Below are 11,829 nucleotides of genomic sequence, written 5' to 3'. Positions count from 1 at the left end.
AAAGACAATGAAATGATATCTTTTAATTTGAAGTTATTTAGCAGAGTGTTTCACTAGCTCCCATGTTACCATAGAAACACAATAGGAAAAAATATATTTTTTAAATTTATGTTTTAAATTTAGCTCAATCTGCATATATTTCTGAATTCTCACTGAGTCAAGAGCGCCAGGTCCTCAGAGGCTCTGTGGCATGTCGTGGAATGTAGCCGTAAAATTGGTGTTTTTCCAATTTATATTTTCTGTGCTCTCCCAACATAAACGTTTTTCAAAATAGGGAAAAACACTTAAACTAGAAAGAAAATACGTTACTAATCTTTACTCAAGGAGCTCTGGTAGGGTAGTGGTTACGAGTTGGGCTGCTAACTTCAAGGTCAGCAGTTCGAAACTTCCAGCTGTTCCGTGGGAGAAAGATGAGGCTTTCTTCTCCTGTAAAGATTTGCAGCCTCGGAAACCCTGTGCAGGGTCACTGTGAGTTGGAACCGACCCACAGTACTTAATAACAACAACAAAGCAGTAAATGCACTGGAGCAATCTAACCCCAGTCAAACAAGCTAAAACACAGCTCATCAACTCCTTCTCCACTCATGGAAGGAAGACTGATGAGGATGTTAAGTGCCACTGAGTTGGTACCAACTCATAGTGATGCTCTATAGGGTTTCTGAGGAGTCGCTGGTGAGCTTGAAAGTAGACAATAAGATAACTTCTTTGGGATGAAAACTCCTTTTACACATTAAGGAGTTACGTGTTAACTCTCACTAGAAGATGCATTTCTAAATACCAGAGTCCGTGTTCTGTTCTATGTATGTTCCTTTCCCATCCTTATCATCTACTACTACGCTTGCACAGGTTTTTGTTAAATGAATGAATGAGCATACTAGAATAAATCCCCTTATTAGAAAAAGCTATACTGATTTGTATTAGGAAAAGCTACACTTTTAAATCATTTTAATCTCCCCAGTTCCCATATTAGTTCTTGCTAGAAAGACGTTTAGGTAAATAAACACTGACAAACTTTTAGACAATAAGGTGGAGTGTCCTAAAATTTCTTGCTTACTTTGGCAACATCATCAGGAAAAACCAATTACTAGAAACAGACATCAAATTTTCTAATGTAGAGGGTCAGCAAAATCATCAGCAAGCAGGAATTACATAACAGCTTCAGCGACAGGCTCGAACGTATCAAAGATCGTGAACATGGCACACGACCATGCAGTGTTTCCTTCTGTTATAAATAAGGTCACCATGAGTTGAACAATTATTGTGCCACCAGCCCACTCAACGACAACTAACAACAATCTATGTCTAGGTGATCTAAAGTCTAAATGCTTAACTTCTACTGATCAGTGAGTATAAGAATCCACTGAGAACCCATGTGAATGGTTCATCTTATAAGAACTTCATATCTTGCAAATTTATCCTTAGTATGAGACAATGACATTGTTGTTATATAGGGTTTCTGAGGAGTAGCTGGTGGGTTTGAACCACTGACATTGTGGTTTGCAGTCCAGTGCTAATCCTACAGCAACACACCAGGAAACAATGACATAGGGTATCTCATTTGTTTATTCTGATAATCATTCAATTTGTGTTGTTTATTATTTATTGTGCCATATATAATTGTGTGCAAAGTTGTAGATCTCTAGAGCAGAAATGGTCCAATCTGTCCAAAAAGTCATCAAACTTGACTGATAACTGCAAGAGTAGAAGAGCTCAGGCACAGGGATTGAGGGGAGTGGACCCTGTAGAAACTGAAGAAACAAGTGTCCAAGGAAGCACATGTGTTCATCTACACATATACCCACAAAGGACATTGCACTTATTAACAAAACTGTATAAAATTTAAGAAAGGCCCACACAGCCTCCCTGTAACTTCTGTTGTAGTATGTCAGGTCACCTAAACTTTGGACACAAATATATCCTTATCAGGAGAAGGGTTGTCTTCTGTGGTTGCGGTAGATCTTCAGGTGCAAACCTAGCACAACTACAGCATTGATTGAACAACCTTAATTAACAAATCAGGACCCCTGATGGCGCTGTGAATTAGGTGTTAGGTCACCAACCACAAGGTCATCAGTTTAAATCTACCAGCTGCTCTGCAGGAAGCATATAAAGCTGTCTTGGAAACCCGATATAGTTCACAAATGAATAAAGCAAAAATATTTGATGTACACATACAAAACTCTCTCTATATATATTATATATAGTGGTGGTTGTGTGTTGTGGAGTTGGTTGTGTGCTGTGAAGTAGGTTCTGACTCATATCGACCCTATACAGGGCTTCCGAGGCTGTAAATCTCTACAGGAGCAGAAAGTCTCATCTTTCTCCCATGGAACTGCTGGTAATTTCAAACTGCTGACCTTGAGGTTAGCAGCCTGACTCATAATCACTACACTACCAGCACTATCTCCATATATATATATACATATATGTCGTTGTTGTTAAGTGCAGTCGGGTCGGTTCCAACTCTCTATAGGGTTTCCAAGGAGAGGCTGGTGAGCTTGAATCACTGACCTGTGGCTCAAATTGACTTTACAGTCTAGCATATTAACCTATAGTGCCACACCAGGACTCCTATATACATACACACACACACACACACACACACACACACACACACACACACATAGGAATATACATGTGTGTTGTTGTTAAGTGCCTTGTGTTGGCTACAGCCAATAGTAGCATTTGGTCTATCTTAAGAGGAAAAGTCTACCAATCCCCTGTATCATGACTTCCACCTTCTGGCAACAAGCCATTAGTACCTGCCACCTGTTTGATGGGAACAATGGTCCATTCTGGCAGCGAAGGAGCCAACAAGGAGAACCTGGAGCTCAGTGGCAGCTTTCTGAGTAATGGATACCCTGACTCAACTTCCCTCCAATGCAACTTCACATTAGTTCTGTTGCTAGCCCTTATTCTACAAACTTTCCAAGTCTTCCAAATAGGATGCTACTTCTCAAATCCTTAATTCACCTACAAAGTCATCTGTGGTTTCCTGAGTCTAACCTAGACTTAACTACACAGGGGTGGTTTTAATGATTCTTGATTCAGGTTTCCTTGAAATCCTGGATGGATTCCATTACCATGCATCTAACGTAAAGATGTGAATAAATCTAACAGATGAGAGTCCCATCATAGATTCACCAGATCCTTACAGACTTGTGTGTGTGTTTATTTTTTTACTCATATATATAAAAATTTAGTTTACAGCAGTATGTGCAAATGTTAGCATGAGACCTAGTTTCTTTCTATACCCCATAGGTACACTTGTTGTTGTTCGGTGTCGTCAATTTGGTTCCAGCTGATAAATGACCCTGTATAGGGTTGTTGAGGCTTTAAATCTTTGTGGGAGCAAAAAGCCTCATCTTTGTGGTTCTCAATCAGTGCTTATCATATGGAGCCAACACACTTCTCATAATTTCACTTGCTGAAGCACAATCAAGAGCTTTTTAAAATGTCACCATTGTGTAGGAAAATGATCGCTATACCCATCCTTGGGGATGTGTGACATGAAACGATTCTGTCTGGCATACTTGTATTAGCAATTCAATTCATTTTGCTGCTTCTCACAAACCAAACCAAACGCACTGCCATATACAGCTCTGGTAGTATAGTGGTTACAAGTCAGGCTGCTAACCTCAAGGTCAGCAATTGGAAACATCCAGTCAATTGACTCTAAGCAACTCGATCAGTTGGAAGAATTGAAGTGACTGAGGCAATTCGAGTGGGGTTGGCTCAGTACTGGGACCAGTGTTTTTATAGCCAGAAACAGAGATAAGGTTTTACTAATGGATCCACTTCTAATTGCAATGCTTTCTTGATCTTGCTCTTGGACCTAGTCAAAATCTGTGGCCACTACTTCTCTTCCTTTCACAGGTATTTGCAATCTGTCCCACAGCTCTTGAATGTGAGTCCACAGTCACCACAATTCCCATCACTTCATTTTGTGGGTTTTCACATTGCCAGCTGCTGTAGTAACTTGTGATGTTTCAATTTCCTCTAAAGAGAAACCCATGGTATCTTCATCTTCATACACCACTTCTCTTTGAAAGCTGGGTCTGGGGTGTGATCTGACTCTTGCATACACAGTGTGAGCTGTCTCATGTTTACAAGCTCCTCATGGGTAGATGCCTTTGTCTCCCTCAGAGTTGCCACATGTTTGAACTCTTCCACAATGGAAACTGAGGCCTTATTGGGGGCATGCAAAGAATTTCACACAGTTTTTGATCTTCATGAAGTAGTTTCAGGTCCTGTTTTTGGATCTTTTCTACCTGAGTACACATATCTTTCTCTAGTTGCAAGGTGGCCACCTCTCCTTTTTCTTGAATTGACACAATATGTTACTCGCTGCATAGGGTTTCAGCTCTTTTTGACAGATCAAAATGCTTTTGATGAGCCTTGCCTTCAGGTCTTCTTCAGCAATCATCGTGTTTGGAAATGTCTGATATGCTTCTTTATAATCACAGTTTTTTGCAACCACTGGTCCTTTAGAATCCCAATTAATTCTTTTATTTCCCAAAGATGATTCAGAACTTTCTGGAGACCTAATATGGAGTCCTCATCAAGAACATCACTTCTCATGGAAGACTCTCCAAGGGGCCAGGTGTACAGTCTCTGACCTACTCCCACAGACAAGAACATTGCAAGCACCCGCACCTGTGCTCTTGCTCCACATGGCAGTCTTTCACATTCTTATATTGAAAACCTTTTTCCTTTTAAACCCTAACCTTAGCATTATTCTGAATGACTCTGATAAACTTGTGAGTGACTGATCTTGAACCCTGAGTATGAGAAGAAAATACCATGTAGATAATTTAATCAGGAAGGATTTGTTCCAGGGTAAGAAACAATTTGGAAAATAATTAGAGGAGCAGAAAAATAAAACAAAGAACCTATTAAACTTTTAGGAATGGCCTCCAAATCCAGGATGGGGCTGCAAAGAATCTGTTGACTCTACTTTGATTTGGATGAAACCAGCTCCAGAACCAGGCCATCGCCAGAAATAATCCAAACCATTTGCTGTCTTTTTTCAGAAGCAGATCACAAGGCCTTTTTTCTGAGGTACTTCTGGATGAACTTGGAGCTCCAATCTTTAGGTTAACAGTGGAGCACATTACCTGTTTTCATCAGCTAGCAACTCTAAACCATCACTACCATGGCAACAAAGTTGGCACTAAAAGGAGATCTCCCAAATTTAACTACTATGAAGCACACTGACAAAATGGGGCCCTGTACTCTGCCTCCTGACATTGTAAAGCTAGTGGTTGGGCACCGGGATTCTGTAAACACTGCTTCAACAACCCTGTTGGCCAAGGGTAACAGAAACAACAAAAGCATGGCATCTGTCTCGGTCTACCTCTCCAAAATTCAGACAAATAAGGAGTCATGAGAAGGAACGCTCTCATATTCCCAACAACAGAACTATAAATTTACAAGTAATTGTATATATTTTCTTAGCCCTTTTTCTCATTAAAATAAAATGAAATAAAATTCTGCTTGTACTCTGGATCTGATTTTTACCCCCTTAAGCGCTTCTCACCATTATCTATGCTAGTTTCTCCATAGTGATTAGTCTATTCTCCCTTAGCACACAAGCATCCTATGCTGTCACCCATATACAAACACACACAAAGCTTCTCTTGACTCCCACAAAAATGTCCTTTCTGTTTCTCAGGCATATGAAGTTCCTTCTACCACCAAACATTTGCTCATACTCATCTCTCTCAGTTTGCAATGCTGCCTTAAGTTCTTTGAATGGGTCTTTTCTCATAACTAATATCTTAGTCAAGTTAATAACTAATATCTTAGTCAAGTTAATCAGAGAGGACTTCCTTGATTGCCCTCTCTCATGTGATCACCTCTTCCCGTTACTCACCATTGAACCATACTGTTTATTTCTGGATAATTCTTAACAAATTCTGAAATTGACCTAGTTATATATTTATTTACTTCTTTGTTCAGTACCCTAGAATGGAAGCTTCTAGGGAAGGTATGTTCTCTGTCTTGTTCACTTTTGCATTCACAGCAATAGCATATTGTTTGGCATACAGAAAATGTTTAACTAATACATGTTCAATAATGAATGAGTACTATGTATTGTTGTTGTTAAGTGCTGTTGAGTCATTTTTGACCCATAGCGACTCTGGTGAACTTGAACCTCCAACTTTGCAGTTCAAATAGCTTTGTAGTCTGGTGCATTAACCCACAGCTCCACACCAGGACTCTGAAGTAAACGATGAGGAGAGTGTAGAAGAGTGCAAGAAACAATTCTGCCGCTCCACATTTCCTTCCATAGTCAATATTTTGAAAACTCTTGACGTTGTAGAATAAGTTGTTATTGTTGTTAGGTGACATCGAGTCAGTGCCAACTTATAGCGACCTTATGAACAGCATAACGAAACACTGCCCGATCCTGGGCCAACCTCGCTATTGTTGCCACGCTTGAGTCCATTGATGCTGCCACTTTGCCAATCCATCTCTTTGGGGGTCTTCCTCTTTTCCTCTGACCCTCCACCTTACCAAACATGATATCCTTCTCCAGTGACTGGTCCCTCCTGACAATATGTCTGAAGCATGAGAGACGAAGTAGAATAAGTACTGGCCTGCTATTAACAGCACTACACCAGGAGTTAAATTTTTAAATAACATTTTAAATAGACTTTTTTTTTTTTAAACATCCTACGTCATGTCAACACATGATATAGAAAAGACACATGTGAATTTTTTAGTTAACCTGGGCAGATTGAAAGACAAATGTCATTGTTTTTCAGTAATGGACAACATTTAAAGTAGAGAATAATACTGACCACCTAATTAAATAAAGTCATTTAAAATACATTTTAAAAAGCCCTAGACATGTATTTTTCAAACATTTTCTTCAACAGCACTTAATTATTTAAAAGGAAATTTCAAAATTAGACAACAATACAGATTTAATGAGATAAAGCAATGAAAGAATAGTAAGCTCTTACTCTATAGGAGCTCCTGTCAGATAAGCACTGGATTGCACTGCAATCCAGCCATTCTGCAGGAGAAAGATAAGGCTTTCTGCTAAAAATGTACAATGATTTCCAGCCTCAGAAACTCTAGACAGAGTCTCTATGAGTCGGAATCAATTTGATGGCAGCAGGTTTTTGGTTAACTCTTAAGGAAATGATTGGGCAATATCATTAATATCTCATGCAAATAAATTTTTGCTAGAGATAATGAAAAAATAACTGCAACAGTACATTGACAGGGAACTTCCAGAGGTTCAAGCTATGTTTGAATTAGGGTATGGGATGAAGGATATCACTGCTGACCTCAGATGGATCTTGGCTGAAAGCAGAGAATACCAGAAAGATGTTTATGTGCATATTGACTATTCAAAAGCCTTTGATTGTGTAGATCAAGACAAACTATGGACCGCATTATGGAGAATGAGTATTCCAGAACACTTAATTGTGCTCATGAGTAACCTGTACATAGACCAAGAGGAAGTTGTTCAAACAGAACAAGGGCATACTGATTGATTTAATGGTTTAAAATCAGGGGAAGTGTGCACCAGGGTTGTATTCTTTCACCATACTTATTCAATTTGTACATTAAGCAAATAATATGAGACTCTGCATTATATGAAGAAAGTGGCATCAGAATTGGAGGAAGACACATTGAAAACCTGCAATATGTTTGCTGAATGTCAAGAGGCCTTAAAATATTTACTGATGAAGATGAAAGATCACTGCCTTTGATATGGGCTATGCCTCAATGTAAAGAAAACAAAAATCCTCACCACTAGAACAATAAATGACATCAAGATTAATGGAGAAAATATTCACGTTGTCAAAGACTTCATTTTGTTTGAATCAATCATCAACACTCATGGACGATATAGTCTAGTATTGTTTTAGGCAAATCTGCTACACAAGACCTCTTTAAAGTGTTTAAGAGCAAAGATATCAGTTTGAGGATTCAGGAGCACCTGATCCAAGCCATGATATTTTCAACAGCTTCATGTAAAAATTGGATAGTGAATAAGGAAGACTATAGAAGAATTGATGCATTTGAGTTATGGTGTTGGGGAAGAATACTGAAATTACCATGGACTGCTAGAACAAAAAACAAATCTCAGTTGGAAGAAATACCTCCAGAATGCTCCTTAGAAGCCAAGATGGCCAGACTTCATCTCTCATACTTTGGACATATTATCAGGAGGGAACAGTTGCTGGAGAAGGACACGATGCTAGGGAAAGTGGAGGGTCAGTGAGAAAGAGGAAGACCCTAATGAGATGGATTATCACAGAGACAGCAGTAATGGGCTCAAGCATAGCAGCAATTATGTGGTTGGTGTAGGAAAGGGCAATGTTTTATTTTGTTATGCATAAAGTCATTATGAGTTGGAACCGACTCATGACACCTAACAACAACAACTCATGGAAGAGTAAGCAATCAGACAGAACGGACTATACAATTGGGAATAAGTAGATAACCTGTATAAGAAAGACAACTCTCATAGAAAAACAATAGTCATTGAAACAGAAAGAAGCAATAAGGTTTTTTCCAAAGATATTGTTGTATTGTTATTAGATACTGTTGTATCAGTTCCAATTAAAAGTGGTCCAGTGTACAACAGCAGGAAATACTGCCTGATCCTACACAATTTCAAGAAAAAGAAGAATAAACTGGATTCAAGTCTTTAAAAAGTTGATGTTAGAAACCTACTGCTGTCAAATCAATTCTGACTCATAACTCTTCCGGACAGAGTTAACTGCTAGTTAGGAGACTCTACTAACTCTTTGTATGAGCTGATAGTCTCATCTTTCTCCTGAGGAGTGTCTTGTGGGTTTGAACCACCATACAGTTAGCAGTCCAATACTTAATTGTGCCACCATCATTAAGCAAGTAAAACTACAAACAAATATTTTTCTATAAATCAAAGAAAGAGTTAAAAATAGAGCTTCTCTGAAATGAGAAATTGAAGAAGTGTTACAGGAGTCCAGATGTGTCATTGTAGGATGAGCACTGGACTGAGGCGCACGAGGTCAGCAGTTGGGAATCCTGTGCAGGGTTACTGTGAGTTGGAACTGACTCAATGGCACTTGTTGTTTTTTGTTGTTGTTAAGTGCCGTCGAGTCGGTTCCGACCCATAGCGACCCTGTACAGGGTTTCCGAGGGTGTAAATCTTTACGGGAGTAGAAAGCCTGATCTTTCTCCCGCGGAGCAGCTGGTAGTTTCGAACCGCTGACCTTAAGGTTCGCAGCCCGATTCATAACCACTACGCTACCAGAGCAGCAACAAAAACATTTAACAATTACACATATAGGAAGACTCTGGGTGAAATGGTTAAAATGACAGAATTTGTAGGGGCACACAGATATTCAATGTAAGACAACGTGTTTTACAGAAAATGTGTTTACACTGATTTTTAGCAACCAACTTCCTTTCTGTGAATCTATAATACTCAATTCTAAATCTTGGAGGTGCTGGCAAAGGGATTTCTCTTTTTGGATTTTCTCCAAATGATTTTTTTTTTTCTAGCTGTTGTCTATTTGCTGTTTGTTCTTTCAGTTGTTTACTTGCTGTTGGTTTCTTCTTTGCATTCCTTAGGGTTTTGTCTCTCTCAGACTCTCCGGAAGTTAATTAAGGGGCAGTATTCTATGGAATCCTGGTGTGGTGCTGTGGACTAATGTGTCAGACTGCAAAGTCGTTTGAGCTACAAGGTCAGTGGTTCAAGCTTACCAGCTGCTCCTTGAAAACCCTACACAGGGTTGCTATGGGTCAGAATCGACTTGATGGCACTTCACAACAACAACATTCTATGGTGTGGTGCTGTGGGTTAATGAATTGGACGACAACCTTGGTTTGAGCCACAAGGTCAATGGTTTAAGTTCACCAGCCTCTCCTCAGAAACCCTATACAGGGTTGCTATGGGTTGGAACTGACTTGAATGCACTTAACAATTTTACGGTGTGTTCTTTGGGGCAGGAGTAGGTGCCAAATCTAGATTCTCATTACTTCTTTGCTTCCTTTTTGCAGCTTTCTTTACCTCATAAGGGATCTTGGTTGTACTGTACATTAGGTTTGGGGCTGCTAACTGAAAAATCAGCAGTTCCAAGTCACCAGCTCCTCCAAGGGAGAAAGATATGGCTGTCTACTTCCGTAAAGATTTATAGTCTCAGAAATCCTATATAGGGTCACTATGGGTCAGAATGAATTTGATGGCGGTTGGGTTTTTTGTGTGTGTGTGAGGGAAGGTGCTTAGCCTCATGTTTCTGATGGTTTTTAAAGGTTGTTTTTGATAACAGCTTATCATTTCCAGATTGTGGCTTCATGTTCTTAGTTGGTTCTTCCTCCTCCATTTAGAACTGATGACTGTGTTTTATATTAAAGCTGAGAGTCTATAAACTGTTGCAACTTTAGGTTTCTCATTGAGTGTTTCACTTGAAACTGCTGGTAGTTTTTGTCTTTGCTAGAAATAGTCCACCTAAAAATGACTTCCAAGAAACTGCCCTGTCTCTGCATTTGATGGCCTATCATACTTGTATAAGACAGAGCCAGCAGTACACCAAAACTTGTACATATAGTTACCACTTAACCTGGGAGCACACATGGCTGTTCAAATGTGCTCACTATCTAGGCAGCAAGCAAAATACATAGACTCAGAGACCACTGGTTTAGAAATAAATTTGTAGCTTTTAACATCCCACATTTCCATATATCCTCTTAGATTTCCAAATACAGGTAATAATAAAATATTCCCATGAGGGTTATAGTTATCTACATTACCAGGACCAGTTTCAAAGTCAAACATATTTCAAGTTGACATTGTTCCTTTGGCAGTATAAAACCATGAATAACACAAAACATAGTAGAACTAGAATTCTAAACTACATCTTAAATGGGCCATTTTTTGGTGAGTGTTGATAACAGAAAGTTTGGCACCATCCACTCTGCAAGAGAAAGGTGTGGCAGTTTGCCTCCTAAACATTTACAGTTTTAGAAACCTTATGTGGCAGATATACGCCGTCCTATAAGGTCACTATGCACTGAAATATACTCTATGCTAACAGGTTTGGTTACAGGTTTTTTGTTTTGGTTTGTTTGCTTGTTTGTGGTAATTGTGTGACTGCATTTTTTCCCTTGGTGCAATATAATGCAGCATTTGCTCCCCATAGTAGGAAGCTCCTGTTTTGTCAGCACCTGAGCTCTGGTAGTGTAGTGGCTGCAAATTGGACTGCTAACCTCAGGGTCAGTAGTTCGAAACTATCAGCTGTTCCACAGGAGAAAGATGAGGCTTTCTGCTCCTGTAAAGATTTACAGCCTCAGAAACCCTGACAGGGTCGCTATGAGTCGGAACTGACTCCACAGCACATAACGACAACATACTAGCTATTACCAGTACTGCAGTAGCTTTTTTATTACACAGCATTGCAATCTTACCGGCCTTAAAGAAACTTTTCAGCTAAACCTGATGAGGTCCACCCAAGTTGGGATACTGATATCATCTAACAAGTGAAGGGGAATTCTTAGTTCCTGGAACATAGTCATTTTGGATGGTGAGTGTACAAGTGAGAACACTAAATTATTAATTTTTTTTGCAAATGAGGTTTATTTGGAATTGCATTAAAACTGTTATTATCAAAGATCATTTCTGATACAAATAGTTTCATCTTCTGACCAGATGGACGCCAAATTTGCATTTCTTTTTCTGGATGAAAAACTACAAACATATTCCAGTTTTCACATCATAAAGTTGTAGGTTGCGTGCCCTACCTGTGCCCTCATTTGAAGTAGTATAAGGTAGTTGCCAAGACAGTATTTTTTTGGCAAGAATTGAAAGCATACTGCCTT

At 39.2% G+C, this 11,829-nt stretch overlaps 1 pseudogene; it reads right to left on the bottom strand.

The window, feature by feature from the left end:
* The window catches only part of LOC102837711, a 24,074-nt pseudogene extending 13,151 nt beyond the window's left edge, over positions 1 to 10,923 (bottom strand).
* Positions 10,924 to 11,829: the final 906 nt, after the last annotated feature.

Source organism: Chrysochloris asiatica, unplaced genomic scaffold (assembly GCF_000296735.1).
Source record: "Chrysochloris asiatica unplaced genomic scaffold, ChrAsi1.0 scaffold00077, whole genome shotgun sequence".
In the NCBI taxonomy this organism is placed as follows: domain Eukaryota; kingdom Metazoa; phylum Chordata; class Mammalia; order Afrosoricida; family Chrysochloridae; genus Chrysochloris; species Chrysochloris asiatica.
The sequence above is the reverse complement of the archived record's forward strand: the minus strand, read 5'-3'. Positions and strand labels throughout refer to the sequence as shown.